The sequence below is a fragment of the Rhinopithecus bieti genome, unplaced genomic scaffold (assembly GCF_001698545.2).
Source record: "Rhinopithecus bieti isolate Rb0 unplaced genomic scaffold, ASM169854v2 scaffold_9237, whole genome shotgun sequence".
Classification (NCBI taxonomy): Eukaryota; Metazoa; Chordata; class Mammalia; order Primates; family Cercopithecidae; genus Rhinopithecus; species Rhinopithecus bieti.
Window position 1 is genome coordinate 2,159,121 of NW_016806263.1, and position 21,530 is coordinate 2,180,650.

Sequence of the window (21,530 nt, forward strand, 5' to 3'; positions counted from 1 at the left end):
AAAAGAAATGTACCCCAGTACAATGCATCATTTATGAAATTATGCATTTCATTTGTAGAATTACTAGTAATGCAAACTCATAGTTTTACCAACACAATTTAGATATTTCTGCTTCCATATTGCAATGATTGCATTATCCCCCCATGGCCAAGTGGAGTGGTGAGCACATTTGTTTAAAAATAAAATAGACAGTAAATAAATCAACACACTTAACAAAAGCTAAATTGAACACAAGATTTATGCCACTATAAGGAAATCTCCACAGAACAATATTCGCTTTAATGCTTTCTTTTTCCTCTACTAAAATCCTACAGTGTATCAAAATAAAGAAAGCACTTTCAATGTGAATTACGTAGGAACAGACACGATGACAATTCTGTTTTTCAGAGTAGGGTTACAGAGCCACTTCTGCTTGCCCCTGCGAGTGTCAGTGTCGGCCTCACACTCCTCTTGAGTACGGATCTATAACTATGAAGGAGCGTAATTGGCAAGGAAGGGCTTTTCAAAACGAACCCTTCCCAAGCAAAGCCGATTCTGACGACTTTCGCTTTCCCTTTCTTGTTCAGCAAAAGCAACCCCCAGAGGAGTCATGTTATTGACTAAGCCCCAGTTGGTAAAACCCCCTGAACATCATTAAAAAAAAAAAAAAAAAAAAAAAACCCAAAACCAGAGAGAGAGAGAAACACCAACATGAGCCAAAGGACGCCTTTCTAAGGAAAAAAAGCCTGAAGACGTTTACTTCAATGGAGAGAGGGCTGTTTACTTACATTGCTCGCAAGATCTTCCAACAGCTGGAGTCTTTGAACTCTAGTGTGCGCAGATGTGGAGCTTTTGCTCGAAATCCCCTTTCCCTTGGCAGCGAGGATTATTCATAACTCTTTGGGGCTTCAGATTGATAAGTAATTTCCTGATTCGCTTTCAAAAGCATTCTCCCAGGGTTTGAGTGGTGGCAGAGAGAGGGAGCGGGCAAGGACCCCAGCGTGCAATGACGCTGTGGCCTACACAGATCTCCTGATTGTTCGATCGAGCCCGAAAGAAGACGTCGACATTACAAACAAAAATAAATATCCTTCTTTATCTGTTGGCTCATTCCCCAAATCATATTTGGGAAATAGCACAGTGAGTCTGGACAATATTTTTTCTAAAAGTATAATATTAGCTGAACACCTTATCATTTTTGTGCTGGGAGAAATCAGGGCACCTCTGACTGCTCTTCAAAGACCAGCTGTTGCAATTTCTTTCTTATGAGCTGCTTTACAGGATGTTCTTAGAGACCAAGCAGCCCAGCCCTTTCGGTTGACAATCGAAAGAAATGATGCCCAGGGCTTACAAGACTTGACCAGGATCACACAGCTAGTTAGCAGAAGGACAGCAACCTAAGAGCCGACTGTCAAGCCAGTGCTGTGTCCACTGTAGGGAGGTGGAGGCAGATGCAAGGACTGGAGATCTGACTCTCAATCTTTAAGATACCTATCACTGGACATGGCTCTTGATGTTTCTGAGTCTTGGTTTTCACAGCTGCAGAATAAAAATCATAATAGTAACCCTTTCTTGGTCATACAAAGTGGTAATCTCTCTGAAAGCATTTTGTCCAGGATGAAAGCAATTGTATCCTCAGATGAAATTTTGTCGACACAGCCCCATTTACATGCTTCTCTTCTCCTTTCCATTCTCATTTCCATTCAATATTATTTTCTTACTGAAAGAAACCATTGAGTGACTTTTGGATGGAGAAGGAGGAGTATAGTGGCCAGGAAATGAGATAGAACATGGAGAAAATTTTACCTTGGAAATCCAGGTAAAAATTAGATGAAAGGGTATACAGCATATCTTAACATTTGCCTCAGAAAGAACACTAGATCTAGAAATAGAAAATCAAAGCTTGGCCACTGCCTGGAACACTTAACGGCCAAGGGAGCCCTGTGGAGTCATTTAAACATTCCAAAACACAGTTGACTCACTGGGTATGTGATCCCTGTCCCATTGCACTTACCTCATTTTGTTGTGGTTAGAATCAAATGAAGTGTTTATCAAGATAGTGCTTTGCAATGTTTCAGGCTTTGAAACTAAAATGTAGTTGCTATGGTTTGAATGTATGTGTCTCCCCACAAATTCATACATTGGAACCTAAGATCCAATATGATAATATTAGGAGGTGGAGCCTTTAGGAGGTTATTAGGTCACAATGGCAGGGCTCTCATGAATGGGATTCATGACTTTGTACAAAGGCTGGAAGGAACTAGCTAAGCCCATTCTGCCCTCTACCCTTCTGTCACGTGTGGACATAGCATTTGTCTCTCTGGAGGAATTAGCAACAAGGTGCCCTCTTGGAAGTGGAGACAGAGCCCTCACCAGGCCCTAAACCTGTTGGCACCTTGATCTTGGATATCCCAGCCTCCAGAACTGTCAGAAATAAATTTCTGTTGTTTATAAATTACTCATCTGTGGTATTCTGTTGTAGCAGAACTAATGGGCTGAGACAGTGGTATTTTCCAGTGGGATGTGCAACTACCATTGCCCATTTCATCTGTGTAATTGGCTGACACCACTAGGTGCCAGGGCTCCCGGGTTCTGCCTTGACCTTTTTCCCCCTTTTCCTTTTAGGAGTGTATTTCATCTTTCTTCCCTTGTTATCCACCTCTTGGTACTTGTCTCCCATGCTTGCTGCTATTGGTTTTCTTTCTTAGGGCTCAAATTATCCTTCCATTTTTTGTGTAATGGTAAGAATGAAGAACAAAGAGAAAACATTTTGTTCAGTCACACAGAAAGGCATCCACGTTGTCTTGACACAAGTGGGAATGTATTTTTGAAGTAGCCATGAACAAAGATCAAATGAATCAAGATCAGTGCCCCCTTGAAGATGATCAAGTCATAAGTCCAACTCATATTTTATGGTTCCATTCACTTCTTTTACTCTTTTATAAATTTATTATTTAAATGTTATTTCAGTTAAGATTTGCACTCTATCATCTGTAGGAAGAATTTTCTAGTAGAGTCTTGCTTGGGCTGCTATAACAAAATACCATAGACTGGGTGGCATAAACAACAGAAATGTATTTTCTCACAGTTCTGGAGTCTGGAAGTCTGAGATCTGGGTGCCAGCATGGTTGGATTCTGGTGAGGCTTCTCTTCTTGACTTGCAGATGGCTGCCTCCCTTCTGTATCCTCATATGGTGGGCAGAGGGAGATCTTTCTCTTCCTTTTCTTAAGAGACCATAGTCCTATTGGATTATGGACCCATCCTATGACCTCATTTAACTTGAATTAGCTATGAACGCCTCTGTCTCCTGATAAAGTCGTACTAGGGGTTAAAGCTTCAACACATGAATTTTGGGGTGACACAATTCAGTCCATAGCAAGCCTGCAGGAAGTAAAAGAAGGGAACGAATACTTATTGAGCCTTTTTTCTCCTCACTGAATTGTCAAAACAACATTGATAGGTTGGTTGTGACTTTTCTACGGTCACAAAGCTAGTAAGCGGCAGTGACCAAATGTAAACCATGACGACCAGAACCCTGCTTCCCTCATGACACATTCTGCCTCCACCTCTTCTTTTCTCCTAGATTCTGAGCCATGACCCTTTATTTTCCCTTCCCACTCTCTCCTATTTAGTTGCCTGGAGGCAAGACATTGTTACCCAGAGCACCATGAGAAGGAAGCCATGGGGATTCCCTCATGTGCCCACTGAGCTTAGACTGACAGCTGTAGAGTTTGCCTGGAATGTTCTCTCCTTGCATCCCTCCCAGCCTCCTTCATGTTAATAAGTCCCTTCATTAGTTCAAACTGAACGCACATGCTTCTTCCCCGGGATGTTTCCTTTGATCTGACCCTCCCCACCCTTGCTCTTCCTCACTATATTCTCTTATACTGTCCTACACTTCCCCTTATAATTTTTTCTCCTTTCATAAGATTTCATAAATGTTGTTTTATTATTGTAGTGGTTATAGCAATAGGTCTATATTTCTAAGATAATTCGCATAATGGTTGTCCCCCTCACTGGTCTGTAAGCTCCCTGATGCCAGGGATGCTTTGCTTACTAAGAGCTGTCCAGCCATTAGAACACTAACATGAGATGCTACAGAGGAGCAAGGGAGGATTAGACAGGGGCAAACCGGGAAAAGTAAATAGTAGAAGAAAGGCCCTTCAGAATTCACCTGCAGCAGTATGACTAGCAAGCGTATGTCTGAGAACAGTCTAATGAGGCCCCTTTATTAAGCTGTCTGTGTACCACCAAATGTATTCTTCCCCTGTCTATTTTGCTAGGTTTGGCTGATCAAGAATGAGGTGGTTAATGTGAAGAGAGGCCGCTTGAGGAGCAAATCCTGGGTCACATCTGCTGCCTGCTGGTCAATGCCTGGGTTCCTGCAAGGGCAGCACAGCCTGACCCTCTGCAAGATGGGGCTGCCTGTTCATACCCCATCAGCCTCAGTCTCTTCCTAGAAAGAGCTGATGGGACAGGGTGTGAAGATGTGTAGGAACAAGGAGGAATTCCTACCAGAGAAAGACATTTTCAGTTGAAGGAACCACATGTGCAAAGAAACGGAATGACAGCATGTTGTGTTTAGGGAACCTCAAGAAGCCTAGTTTTGTTGGTGAGTTACAAGGAAATGTGATAGTAGAAATGAAAGTATCAGATAAATCTTAAGTGTTTCCATTAATATCTATTTCTCAAAATTGTTTGGAGGGCCAGTGAGAGAGTACATATGGAATTGCTTTATAAACTGGAAAAAAATTATATGAAAATATTTTTATTACAAATTCTTTGGATGAAGATAACTAGAATATTAGGCTAAGAAACCATGCTAGGAAATGGAATTATTTATAAACCAGAAGTTTTGATTAATTTCCTTCTTCTAATCTCCTTTCAAAGGGTAGAATGTAAGTTTATAGTATCTGTTGAATATGAGTGAGTTGGGGGATGTGTGTTTTCAACTCAGCACTATCCCTGGTCCTTTCTACTTTCTCTCTGAGGGAACAGGGACTGGAAGCCTGGAACTACATTTCCCAGAATCACTTGTAGGCAGAGTTCCTAATTACAGTCAGCCAAGGAGGGCACACACAGGGTTGTGAAAGATAGAAAATAATTAGAGGACATTATTCTTCGGTGTCAGTTACAGAGTGGAAACAGCCAGCTGATGTATGGTTTGCAGCAACTTCTGGGTGAGATACTAGAATCTCACACTTTCCTATGGCTTCCCAGCAAGCTTGTTCTTCTCGGTGTATAGCCAGACAGAATGCCTTTTTTCTGCAATTGTTGGTCTCATGAACCCCTTTTAAACAATTATTTTTTATTTAGAAATACTTGTAGACTCATAAGAAGTTGCAAAACAATTTACCAAAATACCCTAGCTTCTTCAAATGGTGACATCTTATATCGCTATAATAATCATAGAATAAAAAAAATTGACATGAGTACAATAGGGTTAGGCAGACTACAGATCTTCAGTTTTTACCAGTTTATATGTAGATTCACTTGTGTGTTGCATAGTTCAGTATAGTTGAATACAATTTGATCTCATATATAGACTATTTACAGTTCTTTCAATGGCTCTTTAAGACTTTAATTTCTTGCCTTAAATCTCTACCTGATGCTATTTTCTTAACTGAATGCTGAGTGAGGTGGTTAATAATTTCTTGGTGTTATCTCACATTTGAAGCCTTGCAGTCAAATTTTGGTGCTTACCTTCCATTATGTTCATTCATGTGTTCAATTAAAATATCACTCACTGATATAACTTCACAGGCCTTCTTTCCCATTGTTTTCATCACAGGATTACAAAGGCATTCCCAGCGTATCATTATATTATATGTAAGTTACCACAAAAGATTTTTAGCTATTCGTTGGGCTGTTAATTGCTCAGTTTTCAAAGTCATTCTTACTGTAGTGGATTAAAAATGCAAAACTTGTAAAATCATTCTTAAATAATGGTAAAATAATTTATATATGATAAGGCAGGAAACAAAAAATAATAGGTATAGCTAATGGATAGGAGGCGGCTAAGTTATCATTGTTGAAGATAATAAAACTATACACCTAAACAATGCAGCAAATTTAACAAGGGCCATTAGAAATAATATATGTTTAACAGAATTTATAGATACAAAAATACATGCATGAAAGTAGCCTTCCTATATATCAAAATAATCAGAAAACAGAATGTTTAAAACCCTCTAAAATCTAAAATGATGCTGGTTTCCCTGCAGAGGAAGGAGAGACTCGCCTCTCCCTAATTCTGGGCTGTTTTCTCACTTGAGCCTTAATCAGCACAACTTGTGTGCAGAGACTCTCAAAATTTTGCTAAAATATTTTTTTTTCTTTCCCTTCTCATCCTTACCTCTGACTCACTAACCACAAAAGATCAAAATCTGGTCTGAAGAAGCCGAGGGAAGTGAACACTATGACATGTTCTTTGTCCCTTCCTAATTAAGACATATTTCCTCTCAAAATATCCTAGCCTGCAGAGATGGTCCCTGACTGTAACTTAATTTTTTTTTACATCATTTTCTCCAAGGCAGTGTAGCAACTTGAAACCACATATTTCAGAAAATGATCTTCGCTTTACATTCACCATTTGGTTGGCTTTCCCAGAATAAATGAACCATCTGCCCTAAAGAACTATGCAAGTCTTTGCCACTTACAACCAGTGAGACAACAAGTTTCCTGGCTAACATTTGTTAGGTGCTAGCAAAGTTCATTGATTCCTCTGGGCATTATCTTAATTAATCTTTACCACTGTATGGGTAGAAAATTAGTCACTTAAACCAAATCTCAAGGCTACCAAAAGGTAGAACTAAGGTAAGGGCCAGGTGGTGAGGCTCCAAGTCCTTTCTCTGCTTGTTTTGTAGGGTGACAATAATTTTCTTCCCCACAGGATTTCAAAAACAAGATCTGGGAATCAGCCTGGTCCCTCTGACATTGATACACATACATCCTAGTGAGCCGCATTGGCTTCATCAACTCAGTGGGTCTAATTTAAAAAGTCAACTTGTAGAAAAATGCCAGATAAACAAATGGTGCTGGTAATAGTAGGTAATTATGAAAATTGTATAAGTGATATATGAATGCTGAAAATGTAGTGGAAGTCCCAAGTATATGACTGCCACTTGGTGGAAACCTTGTCAGGAGAGAGTATTTGGATTTGCTTCCTAAGTGGAGTTAATTCTTTAGAACTTTAGCACCTAATAAAAGCAACAAAATTCATATCACTCTCAAAAGCATAATTTAGAAGACTCTATTTTCCCAAATAATAGTTCTCCTTTGAAGACTACTGGAAATTGCCTTCTTTCTAATTTTAAGATTTGGATTGAAAACATTCAAATGCAGGCCTAGCTTCAAAGCGTAGTTTGAGACCAAGAAGCACTTCCTGATTTATATTACTTGAAGCATCTTTTGAGCCCCTGGATTCCACCATACATGAAGCTAACACTATTCCTACATTGCCCAGTTTCATTCATTAATTGATTCAAAAGAAGAAAGAGGTTCCAAATCTCAGCAATTTTCGTTATGGATAAATAGATGCATCCCCTATGTAAATAGTTGAACCAAAATGTCCCTTAAAAGAACCTAGTATCAAGCCCTTCGAATTTCCAATCTCTTAGTTTCACAATCATCACTATCTTTTCCCCCCAATGTTTCCATTCCTCATGTGCATCAGCATGACCATGCTGTCTCAACCAGTCCACAGGAATCACACATGCACTTCCTGTCTTAATCAACAATGAAGCTCTCACTTAGTTGGTGGATCATTCAGGATAAGGACATTTACTGAGGCTGGCTTGTTTTAGTCCAGGAACACATAGCAGCTCCTTTGGAGATTGCAAACAACATCTAAGTCAATGTTATTTGAAAGGTAAATATGTAGCCACAAAAGAACATTTAAAAAAGAGAAGAAAATAAGACAGAGAAGAGAGAAAGATTGGAAGGAAGGAATAAAGAAGGAAGGAGAGGAAGGGGAAAAAGTAAGGAAAAAGAAAAAGGGAGAAAGACACAGTGAAAGAAAAAGAAAAGGCAGAGGAGGGAGGCAAAGCAAAGGGTTAGATGCTGTAACTGCAAGTAACACAGACTTGGGCTGTGCATTTTTTCCAGGGGACTATCTGCGGTTTTTTATGTGCCATACTATGCCATGATGCGGCAACAGTAAACTGACTTAACATGCCCTTAACTGTAGCTAAGGTTTACACTCACAAGTGCCATTTTTGGATAGGCTGACCAGCTATCCTAATTTTCCTGGGGACTGAGGGGGTTCCCAAGATGTGAGGCTTTCAGTTTTAAAACTGGGATAGTTCAGTCTAAAACCGAGGAGTTCTCCACAGCATGGGATTTTCAGTGCTAAAACCAGAGAAGTCCCAGGCAAATCAGGAAAAGCTGTTCATCTTATCTTTGAGTAAGACAGTAAATTGTGTCTCTTGCATCCTTTGAGGATTGCATAGGAATCTCTCCAGCTGTTAACCCATCTTCCATGTGCTGGGATCTGTGTTATGTTGTGTACACTGTAATGGACATCTTTTTATTCTGCTTGCTCAGCACCCCAGTAATCTTTGGGTAATGCCTTTCCTATTTTATGTAGTTCTAGTTGGGCTGTCATGCATAGTGTCCTTCACTCCTGCTGCCTTCCCTGGGGTCAGTGGGTCAGCCAGGGTAGGCTAAGCAAAACAGGCCATCTCTGACACCTCTGGCAACAGTGGTTAGTTGAGGGGTGAGTATGGAACACAAGGAAGACAGCCCTTGGGAGGGAGGAATCCCTTTTGCTCTTAGTGAAGCCTATCATTGGTCATCTTCTCCACCATGTATGACAGTCAACAGATACAGAAGGAAGTCAGAGGGAGAAAGAGAGAAAAAAATACTTGAAGCATCTTTTGAGCCCCTGGATCCCACCATACATGAAGCTAACATTATTCCTAGATTGCCCAGTTTCATGAGCTCATGCATTCCCTCTTTTCTTAAGCTGGTTTGAGATGAGTGCTTGTCATCTGCAACCAAAAGAGTTGTGACTAATAGATATACATGAGCTCTGTTATTCTGGAGTCAGTCCCGAGAGACGGGTCTGAGTTGAACCACATGAAATCACTGATATTCAACTTCTTTTGACTGCAAATATGGAAATGCCATTTGAAGCATTTTAAATATTATTAGCTCCTTTGCACAGATGAGGAAAACACTTAGTGGTGAGAAATAATATGCTCAAGGCTGCACATTTGTTAGACAGCAGACCTGGAATCAAACCCAGGTCTTCATGATTCTAAGGTACACAAGTATATTTCCAGTAGTTTATGCTGCCTGAAAAAAGAGATCTCTTAAGAGCTTTCCCTTGCTATCTGACAAAGGCCTTGAAATATACTAGATTTTATTCATACCTTTATGTATGAACTTATATATGGTGCCAAACACCTGCTCTTTTGCTTGTAAAATCCCCATTTCACTGGATGTTTCATGAAGAGAAGTCAGACACACGAGTGTGCAAAGCAAGAGGAAAAACTCCGTTCAACTCTGGTGTGTATTTTCATTTCACTTGGGATGAAGCTCCAGGTGATGACACGTCAGCTTTTCAAAAGAACTCCAGCTTTGGTTTTCACTGACAATCAAGAGGTGCTATTCTTGCCTCACAAAAAAGATATTATTTACCCATTCTACTCTCTGTTCAGAGAGACCATTCCCATACCTCAAACCCAACATATTTATAATGCAGCTGTGACAGTGAGAGAAGTATTCTGGATATTTTGAATTGTCATGATCATCCCATGTACTTGACCACTGATGCAATGGGATGATGCTTGCCCAGAAAATATATTTTTTTCTCCATGGTCTTGTTCCATACCTATTTTAAAAATCGCAGAGCATGTATACAATATGGAAAATTTATGTGTAATTTCTTTAGTATTTATTATATGTGAAGTTATTATAATCCAGGATTGTCTGTTCATTTTAACTAATGCTAGAGAAACAATGTGTCTTATTAGAGCATGGATAACATTCTATGGCAAATGTTTTTGGCATTATCTGCTGAGCATCTCTTCCATAAATTTCCTTCCCCCATCTACATGGTGGCAGGCTGTAGTCATCAGCTAATGCTGCCATTAATGCTGCTGCATAATAAACATCTCCCAGGTCTCAGTTGCTTATAACAACAAACATTTATTTTTTTTTCCTCACTCATTAAAGCTATGAAATGTGCCCAAGATCACACAGCTGGTAAATGATGAAGCTGAGATTCATTCATTCAACAGACATCATTGAGCTCCTCCTAATTGCCAAGTACAACGAAGAGGCTGATAAATCACCAAGCCAAAGACTGTGCCTTAGCTGATGATGTTAAAAGCGAAAACAATGTCATTACAGCTCTAGAGAGTCAACCAAAAAGACAGAACATGACACAGAAAAGGGTTGACAGGATCTGACAAGTCAGGGGTGTGATGGTTTAGAGAATACAGATAACACTGGCCAGAATGGTAGCCATAGTGGGATGATAACAAGATTAATTAAACAATGCGAATATAAAGGCATCCCAAGTGGAAGCTGACATTGCATTTCTAATTTCAAGAGAGGAGAGAAAGGGAAGGAAACATTTGAAGCCATTTTTTGAGTGTCTGCTCTGAACTGGGTATCATCACATGACGAAAACCCAATGTTCAGAGACAAGGGCATCTCACTTCACATTTTACATCTTCCTGAATATCACTTTCTATATGTCTAATGCAAAGATAGTGACATTTCTTTCTTCGTATTGTCTTAGTTTGTGCCTAACACATTTCAGGCTCTCAAAAAATGGTAATTTTCTTAGAAGATTCTGTTAGTTGCTTTCCAATGTTCATTTTGCCATTATTTCTTGTTAACAGAAGCCTCATTTGTCTGGGGAGACAATGTGGCCAGTTAAATGCCCACCTTCCCAGGAGTCTTTGTGGCTAGTGAAGGCTGTGACCCACTGAGTTGGGACAATAATAAGCAAGCAGAGGTTGATGGAAGAGGTTGCTGGGAAAGCTTCCTAGAAGAGAAAGACTCAGGTGGTCTCACGTGTTCAGATTTTGTTCTGTGTAGTTTGCCATTGATCCAGAATGCAGGCATGGCATTGAGGTAGAGTAGATGTCTTGTGATTACAGTAGGGAGAACTGCATACCATACATACCAGGATGGAGGAACAGAAAGGTAGAATGAACCTAGGTCTCTTATGACCATGAATTTTTGTTCTACTTGAACAAAAAGAACAATTAAACGTGTCTTAAAAAAAAAAAAAAAAAAAAGACCAACCATCCAACACACATCATTGTAACCTACAAAAACAGCTCTACTTGGCTGAAAGACTAAGCTCAGCTTGATTTTCCCAACCATGGTAACACCAGACAAAACAGAAAAATCAAAGCTTAAAATAAAAAAGTACCATCAAGGGAAGATATGTAACCAAATAATTAATGAGGTATATTTTAAGGTTTTCATTATTTAATCCTATCATGTTAGCAATGAAATTTGGGAGAAGAAACTACAAAATTTCAAGGCAGGGAACCCAGGTTCAAATTCTCACTGAACCTTTTATCTGCAGAGTGAATTTGGGCCAGTCTTTTTATCTTTCCAGGTTTGCATTTTCCATGCTGCAAAATCATAATGATAATGATGATGATACTTACTTACAGTATCGATATAGAGTGTGCTGAAGGGAATGTATGTGAAAGCACTTTGTAAACAATAAGTTATTAGGCAAGTTTTTGTTACTACTGAAAAGTGAAAAGATAGTCAAGTGTGAAATAGCCAAGCTTGCCCAGTTACCATCTGGCACTGACATGTGGTCTAGAGGCATGAAACTGAGATGCTAAAGGATATATGGGCTGTAAATGCTCTGTTAAAGGTTAGCAATGAATCTTTCATGTCATAATCACATGTTTCTTACAAACAGAGGTGCCAGCCATTAATGGGGGAAGAGGAAGAAGGAAGAAAACTATAATTTTTTTTTCACTTATTGTAAGCCCTTTGGTGTTTTACATATATGATCTTCTTTAATTAATTGCAGACTTGAAGCTACGTTCACAAATGCTCTGAAGACAGAACTTTTATATTTTGAAAACAGAGTTATGCTGCCGGTCAAGTTGCCTATGACTAACGCACAAGGATCAAGAATTCTGACTTAGGTAGGAAAAGTAGGGGATGGGCCAGACTTAGGGGAGGGGTCTGAGATCTGAAGTTAGTTGATTAGTCCCCCACAGAAGGATGAATCTTACTAATCAAAGGTTGAAGACTTAGGCTTGTCTATATAGAGGGAAAGAGGAAAGGGAATTTCTCAGCCATTGAGGACCTCCCAGATCAGCTCTTTATACGTCACCTCTTAGGAAATAAGAGTGTAGACATTTTGCTGTGCAGCTGGCACTGTGCTAAACACTTTAAATTATTAACTCATTAATTTTTGCAACAGTCTTTTGAGGTGGAGGTACTATGTTTACCCCCATTTTACAGAAAGCTGTAAACAATGTCATTACATTGTGAGCTTAATTGACTTGCCCGAAGCCACCAGTTGGATTGGAACCCAGTCAGCCTGGTTTCTGTGCCCTGCAGTTCACCACGATGCTCTTTTGCCCCTCGAGGGGAGGAATGCAGCAGAACATATGTCAGACAGCTGGACTGTGGATCTTGAGAACTCAGCTTCTTAAGAAACTCAGGAGAGTTAATGTGTTTTCTTGGTGGAAGAAGGCTGAAGAGTCTCCCAAAGATTCTTTTGGTTTTTCAGGGAATTAAATGTAATCATCTACTCATATATAGCAATGCCTCTCCTTAGTCTAATATAAGATTTAGGGATTTGGGAGGACATCTGGAATTTATTAATGCCATTTGGGTTTTGAAATTCAATATTAAATTCTTAGAGTGAAAAAAACAAAGAAACCAGAATAGACCATATTAACGAAATCTGACTACACAGGGCATGTGTTTGCAAACTGGGCTTGAATGTCTGGCTGAAATATTGCTCTGAATACACTAGGTCATTCCTCTCAAAAGGCAAAAACACCTTTCTGGCATCATTTTGACCTTCTGTATATATGGTAATGGCAGAGAGTATATTTTAGGGTTTTTCTTCTCCCAGATAATGTTGAAAGCAGTATAAGCGATTAATGTGGCTATGCTGAGATTATGGCACAAAGATAATTAGAAAAATATCACCTTGACAGTTTCAGTTTTTCATTCTGAGTCTGGGGAGATAGTATGGGCTTCAAAACAACTGTTTTTTTTTTTTTTTTTTATCATTCCATTAGTTGTGTAATTTCGAATAATCTTCCCAAGCCAGTTTCTTAACCTATAGGACGTTCCAAGCAGAAGGTGGAAAACAGGGGTATACGTTTGGGAAGTTTTAGGTGGTTCATGATGGTCGAAGTGAAAAGTGCTTCTGAAGAATATTAGAAGATGAAATCCAAGATGTAAACGTTGTGAAGTCTGGTGTCCTAAGCAGGGGTGTGGACTTTATCTTGAAATTACCAAAAAGTTGTTTTAATTTTAATCCTTTTAAATACTAAATAGAATTGCTTTTCCTTATTACAAATATAGTAGCTTATCATAGAAAACAATAGATAAGGAAGAGAAAATCCTTAAATTCAGTCAATCATACAGAGATTACTATGGTGTCCTCTTAGCCACTTATAGGTCTTAGATATTAACCTACCTAACATGACTTGACTGGAGACCAGCTAAGCCGAGTTTAAGTACAGATGCTATTTCTGGTAGGTAAGTGTGTGAATGACTTTTAGAAAAAGTCCTCATTGTCTGAAGATTCTATACTTGCAAATTCATCTACTTGCTAAAATTTATTTGCAAGCCCCCAATCAAAACTCATGGTGCTTTCTCGGTCCTTTGTGGATGGATATGCACAACTCTCAGGTCAAAGACGACAATGTTCTGCTTTCTCCTTTCAGCTCTCCCTCTGTAAACAAGTGTCCTTTTTGGCAGCATATTTAGTGCTGTTTCTTGCATTTTTGTACTTTTTGTTTGTAATTTTGCTATTTAAAATGTCCTCCAAGCATAGAAATGCTGACTAGTGTTTCTAAGTGCGAGAAAACTATGATGTGCCTTATGAAGAAAATACATGTGTTAGATAAGCTTCGTTCAGGCATGAGTTATAGCAATGTTGACCATGAATTCAATGTTAATGAATCAGCAATATGTATGTAAAATAAGATGTTCTTAAATGTAAGCATATGTAAAACAAGGTTATGTAATGATCAGTTGCCAAAAATATGACCAGGGGCTCTCATGAACCTAACTCTTTATTTCCCTAGGAGCAATGATTCAAATTCACAATGACTTTATAGAACATAACAACTGTGAATAGTGAGAATTAGCTGTATGTATTTTTAAAAGATTGGTGGGTTAGTTCTACCCATAGAACCTAACTCTTAAACACCTGGTCTCCCAACCCAATCCCAAAGCCATGGCTGTCCAAGTGGTAGCCTTTGAAGGCCTTTTATGTGGATAGAACATTGCTATTACACCTGCCAGCCCCTTGATGGATGAAGCCAAATCCAAGAATATCTCTAGCCATAGACAGCAGGGATGATGCCACCACTCAGGTCTAACTCTGCATGGACAGGGTGAGGGGCTGTAACCGTGCCCCTCCTCTCTGTCTAGAAAGTCTCCTCTTTTCCTTACCATGTCTAGGAAGGCTGGGAGTAGGTACTGGGGCTTGCTTGTGTTCATCACACACTGTGAAGATGTGTCTCTGGGCAAAGGGCCATGCTTCAGAAGGGAAAGGAGCCTGCTTGAGCTGTATTCCTGGAACTGGAAATCAGACTCACTCCTGACAATCTGCGGGTAGACTGGTCATTGAGAGTTCTCAAGGAGTTGAAAACTCCAGGGATTTTGATCGACAGCCTCTAAGGTCCCTTCAATGCTGAAATTTTAAAGATCTCATAGTCTATTTCTTATATTAACAGTTCCTTTGAGCCCTGGTTTTTGGGAGAAAACCTCCATGGGTTTTAATTCAATTGTGGGGATGTGGCATCACAATCCCTTGGAAGTATTTGGGATTGACACTTTTATTTAGGGGGAAAGGGGTCTGGGATGGATGCTAAGTGTCCTACAATGCCCTGGAGAGTTCTACATAAGGTAGAATTGTGGCACTCAAAACTCAAGTAGCGTGAATCAACTTCTCTTTTATTTGTACCCATTGGGTTCCCAGAGATTCTTTCCACCTCATTTTACCCCTAGGGCCAGCAACATAATTTATGGGCCCAGATCAAAATGAAAATGTGAGATACCTTGTTTGAAAAGCCAGATGCCTTTCGCTTTTCCTGTGGTCTCTTTCGTGACTTGTCATAGTGTTTTCTATTTGCTATTTCATGTAACTCCCCTGGGCACAAGGATACTGGTTGTGAGAGCAGACGCTCATAGGCATTGGACCCTGCCCTGCGATTTGGCTTACGGAATGTGCACACCTGACCTTCCTCATGGCTGTGCCTAGCTGCCCATTGGGAATAGAAGGTGGCAGTGGTTGCCGGGCAGGAACAAGGGAGCTGTCTGAAAGAGGAAAGGAGAGTCCAAGCCCCTGGTACGTGCCCAATTGTCCCACTTTACTTGCAAAACACAAGTGCAAAAATGCAACTATTGGAAATTTCAAGACAATGACCATAGAGCATCAACTGCCATGCCTGGGACTACTTGTGAGTGTTATAAGCCCCTGCATCCTACTCTGTCCACTCCTAGCTCTAGGGTCAGACCTAGCCTAGATGCTGTAGCTTACCTTGCACTCCTCCTCCACACTCTTTGGTCCTATTTGTCTCCTCTTCACCTTTTAGGAGGCACTTACACATTGCCATGTCTGTGATGAGTCATTAAAATGTGGTATGTCCTCTAATAGTCAGAGCCTGGCTTCTTTTCTGTTATCCCCCTTAACATAGAACATAATTTCAAGTTGCATAAAAACCATTCTGTATGGTGAAGGGCAGGCACAAGAGGCAAACTTTAATTGAGCCTTAAAAATAACCACTGCTTCATGAGGCCAGCATCATCCTGATACCAAAACCTGGCAGAGACACAACGACAACAAAAAATTTCAGGCCAATATCCCTGATGAACGTTGATGCGAAAATCCTCAATAAAATACTGTCAAACCAAATCCAGCAGCACATCAAAAAGCTTATCCACCATGATCAAGTCGGCTTCATCCTTGGGGTGCAAGGCTGATTCAACATATGCAAATCAATAAACGTAATCCATCACATAAACAGAACCAATGACAAAAGCCACGTGATTATCTCAACAGATGCAGAAAAGGCCTTCGATAAAATTCAACACCTCTTCATGCTAAAAACTCTCAAAAAATGAGTTATTGATAAAACGTATCTCAAAATAATAAGAGTTATTTATGACAAACCCACAGCCAATATCATACTGAATGGGCAAAAACTGGAAGCATTCCCTTTGAAAGCCAGTGCAAGACAAGAATGCATTCTCACCATTCCTATTCAACATAGTATTGGAAGTTCTGGCCAGGGCAATCAGGCAACAGAAAGAAATAAAGCGTATTCAAATAGGAAGAGAGGAAGTCAAATTGTCTCTATTTGCAGATGACATGATTGTATATTTATAAAACCCCATTGTCTCAGCCCAAAATCTCCTTCAGCTGATAAACAACTTCAGCAAAGTCTCAGGATACAAAATCAAAGTGCAAAACTTACAAGCATTCCTATATACCAATAATAGACAAACAGACCTTTCACAATTGCTGCAAAGAGAATAAAATACCTAGGTATACAACTGAAAGGGATGTGAAGGACCCCTTCAAGGAGAACTACAAACCACTGCTCAAAGAAATAAGAGGGGACACAAACAAATGGAAGAACATTCCATGCTCATGGATAGGAAGAATCAATATTGTGAAAATGGCCATACTGCCCAAAGTAATTTATAGATTCAATGATATTCCCATCAAGCTACCATTGACTTTCTTCACAGAATTAGAAAAACTACTTTAAATTTCATATAGAACCAAGAAAACAGCCCGTATAGCCAAGACAATCTTAAGCAAAAAGAACAAAGCTGGAGGCATCATGCTACCTGACTTCAAACTATACTACAAGGCTACAGTAACAAAACAGCATGGTAACAGATATATAGACCAATCGAACAAAACAGAGGCCTCAGAAATAATGCCACACATCTACAACCATCTGATCTTTGACAAACCTGACAAAAACAAGCAATGGGGAAAGGATTCCCTATTTAAAAAATGGTGTTGGGAAAACTGGATAGCCATATGCAGAAAACTGAAACTGGACCCCTTCCTTACATCTTATACAGAAATTAACTCAAGGTGGGTTAAATACTTAAATGTAAGACCTAACAACATAAAAATCCTAGAAGAAAGCCTAGGCAATACCATTCAGGACATAGGCATGGGCAAAGACTTCATGACTAAAACACCAAAAGCAATGGTAACAAAAGCCAAAATTGACAAATGTGATCTAATTAAACTAAAGAGCTTCTGCAGAGCAAAGGAAACTATCATCAGAGTGAACAGGCAACCCACAGAATGGGAGAAATTTTTGCAATCTATCCATCTGACAAAGGGCTAATATCCAGAATATACAAGGAACTTAAATTTACACACACACAAAAATAATAATAATAACAAACAACCTTATCAAAAAGTGGGTGAAGGATATGAACAGACACTTCTCAAAGGAGACATTTATGCAGCCAACAAACATGAAAAAAAGCTCCTTGTCACTGGTTATTAGAGAAATGCAACTCAAAACCACAATGAGATACCATCTCATGCCAGTTATAATGGCAATTGTTAAAAAGAAAGGAAACAACAGATGCTGGAGAGGATGTAGAGAAATAGGAATGCTTTTACACTGTTGGTGGGAGTGTAAATTAGTTCAACCATTGTGGAACACAGTGTGGTGATTCCTCAAGGATCTAGAACCAGAAATACCATTTGACCCAGCAATCTCATTACTGGGTATAGACCCAAATGATTGTAAAACATTCTACTATAAAGACACATGCACACATATGGTTATTACAGCACTATTCACAATAGCAAAGACTTGGAACCAACTCTAATGCACATCAATGATTGACTGGATAAAGAAAATGTGGCATACATACACCATGGAATACTAGGCAGCCATAAAAAAGGATGAGTTCATGTCCTTTGCAGGGACATGGATGAAGCTGGAAACCATCATTCTCAGCAAACTAACACAGGAACAGAAAACCAAACACTGCATGTTCTCACTCGTAAGTGGGAGTTGAACAATGAGAACACAGGGACACAGGGAGGGGAATATCACACACTGTGGCCCATCATGGGGTTAGGGGCTAGGGGAGGGATAGCATTAGGAGAAATACCTAATGTAGATGGCAGGTTGATGGGTGCAGCAAACCACCATGGCATGTGTATATCTATGTAACAAACATGAATGTTCTGCACGTGTATCCTAGAACTTAAAGTATAATATTAAAAAAAAGAAACTGAAAACAAACAAACAAACAAACAAAAAAAACCATTACCAAGCCTGGACAACTTGGTGAGACCCTGTCTCTGCAGAAGAATAAAAATATTAGCCAGGCATGGTGGCATGGGCCTGTAGTCCTCGTTACTTGGAAAGCTGAAGATTGTTTGAGCCCAGGAGTTAGAAGCTGCAGTGAGCTATGACTGGGCCACTGCACTCCAGCTTGGACAATGTAGTGATACCCTGTCTTTTAAAAACAAATCAACAAACAAAATACTGTTGCTATTTTTTGAGCATTACAGAGGGCTTGGAACTGGGCAAAGGGCTTTTAGGGCTTTTAGGGCTTTTGTTAAAGCTGCTGCTCCAGCTTTCTACCCACCAGTCCAACCCACCAGACCTCCCCAAAGACCAGCAACCACACGGTTAATGCCTTGCATGGCAGGGGACTTTCCTCACCAGCTCCAGCCTCTTTCTGATTGATGGACTCCTGTGCACGTGATCTCAGTTAATTCCTACCATCCCTTTAAGAGTTGTCTTTATAATCCACATTTTTTTTGACGAGAAAAGTAAGCTTTGGAGAACATGCACAACTAGCAAGCGCCTGAATGGTGGTCTGAGCCACCTCTCCAGTGGTTTCACCGTGCATGATCTCAGTATCTATGACAACTTGCAAATTGCTAGTCCTTGTTAGCAGACTTGCAGCAAAATTGATCCGCTGCTTAGTTTGAGATTTAACACATGATCCATATTAGTTGCTATTATTTAAAAATTGGGCAATTTCACATAGAAATCTCTATTTCTGACTTCTCTTGTGGCAGCAGATGAGGGGGCAGTAGCTGGTGCCCTCTTCATGTGAGTCACATGAGGTTTACTTCCTCAGGTCTTCACCCAGCCCACAGCATTCATTTGCATCTCCCACCTGGCTCTGCCTGCATTGATTTATGCTCCTGCTCACTGCTGTGTCAACTCCTTACTTTGAGTAAGATGCTGTCATGTACTATTTCCTCAGATCCTCATGTTTCTATTACTGTTCTGCAACTGAGCAAACTTGTCCAAGGTCACATGGCTAATGAGTGCCCTCAGGTTGAATCCTAGTTCCATGGCACAGCCTTCTTGAATTTTTACAACTGGTAAACAGCCTGGACCCATTAATCCCCCAAAGCGCACCCTGGCTAGGATATTCCCAATGCAAGAATCCTGTGCTGAAACACATGCATATATGAGCAGGAATGGGGTGAGGCAACATGTCTAAAGAAAATTGTCCTTAAAGTATTGGCCAAGGTCAGGCGAACCCTTCCCATTCTGTTGTTTTTGTCTGGGAGCCCATAATGTAAATTTATGTCTCGTAGCATTAGGAAAAAAAAAAGTCTTACCTTTTCCCTCTGATCACTGTGTCTTTGCTTCCTGAGGTCAACATGTGTGTAGTGTGGGGCCTCTTTTATCGTGTGTTCTTCCCTGGAAGATTTCCTGGAATTCACTCAATGTTCTCATGACATTTCCACATCAAAGGCCAGGGATTTAGACCATCCAATGTGAACCACATTGGGCAGAGCACAGGCAGCCTGGAGATGCTGCTTCCTCTAAATGGCTTTCCGGAACCCAGGACAGAGCGCAGCCGAGCTCAAATGACACTCAGAACAGCCATGACCCTCAGATGTCATGGGATACTTCTGAGGAGAGTTCCCCATCTGGCCTCCCCACATCCAGTCCCTCCCCTACACATAGTCAGCTTCGTCTTCCTAAAACTCTGCTTTCCACATGTCTGTCTCAATCAAAAACCTTTGATGGAATCCTATTTCCTTCAGAATAAGGTCAAAATTACTTCTGTTGTATTCTTTTATCCAACCCTTTACCTAACTACTTTCCTTCCAGAACATTCTTCACTGACCAAACAGGGCTACTTGGCATTCACCAAAGACTCTGTGTGAGTCTTTCCTTTCCTGTTCCCAAATTTACGCAAGTCCTCCTGTTCCTTCAGACCCTGCTCATCCTTCTGTCCCATGATGTGTGAGACCACTGAGCCTCATGTACCCTAGTTGGAGAACAGGTTTGGGTGAAGACTAAGTGCGCACAGCCAGCCTTCCACACAGCAGCCTTGGGGGAGAAGGTGGCGCCTCTTCCCTGAGATCCATGAATACTGCAGTGCACTTTGACTGAAGCTTTAGATTACCACAACACATTCGCTTCCAATTTTCAAGGGTTAGAATAGATTAGGGCCTCTAGAGTCATTGTATGATATATTTCTTTTTTAAAAGTCTTTTAAGATTCATAAGTTCATTAATTTAAACGCATTTTAAACAAGGAGTTTCAGCCTCATTTTCCACCTCTTATCTTGCCCTACACGCTTGCCGTATTGTCCAGATTTTTTTTTTTTTTTTTAATTTTCCTCAGCCTCTCTTCCTTTCTGGGTGAAATGGAAATAATACCAACCTTGAGGGGTAATTGGAAGAATGACCAAACAAGTTAGTTGTCCCACTCCCAGTTAGGACCCAGGGCACAAGCCAGACACACAGTGCACACTAAGAAAACGCCCCTCTTGACACAAACAAATGGAAGAACATACCATGCTAATGGATAGGAAGAATCAATATTGTGAAAATGACCATACTGCCCAAGGTAATTTATAGATTCAATGCCTTCCCCATTAAGCTACCAATGACTTTCTTCACAGAATTGGAAAAAACTGCTTTAAAGTTCATATGGAACCAAAAAAGAGCCCACATTGCCAAGACAATCCTAAGCCAAAAGAACAAAGCTGGAGACACCACGCTACCTGACTTCAAACTATACTACAAAAGGCTACAGTTACCAAAACAGCATGGTACTGGTACTAAAACAGAGATATAGACCAATGGAACAGAACAGAGTCCTCAGAAATAATACCACACATCTACAGCCATCTGATCTATGACAAACCTAACAAAAACAAGAAATGGGGAAAGGATTCCCTATTTAATAAATGGTGCTGGGAAAATTGGCTAGCCATAAGTAGAAAGCTGAAACTGGATCCTTTCCTTACTCCTTATACGAAAATTAATTCAAGATGGATTAGAGACTTAAATGTTAGACCTAATACCATAAAAACCCTAGAAGAAAACCTAGGT

At 40.1% G+C, this 21,530-nt stretch overlaps 1 protein-coding gene across 2 annotated transcripts in view; it reads right to left on the bottom strand.

Moving 5' to 3' along the window:
- C1QTNF7 (C1q and TNF related 7) overlaps positions 1-21,530 on the bottom strand; it is a 108,726-nt gene that overhangs the window by 72,345 nt on the left and 14,851 nt on the right. The window contains exons 1-2 of one of the 2 annotated variants that reach the window (XM_017875356.1): positions 1,994-2,043; positions 768-1,699 (exon numbers count right to left, since the gene is read on the bottom strand). The exons of the other annotated variant lie outside the window; for it this stretch is intronic. The gene's annotated coding sequence lies outside the window, so the exon portion shown is untranslated. Of the gene's footprint in view, positions 1-767; positions 1,700-1,993; positions 2,044-21,530 lie in introns of those variants that run through there. 2 annotated transcript variants of the gene reach the window in all.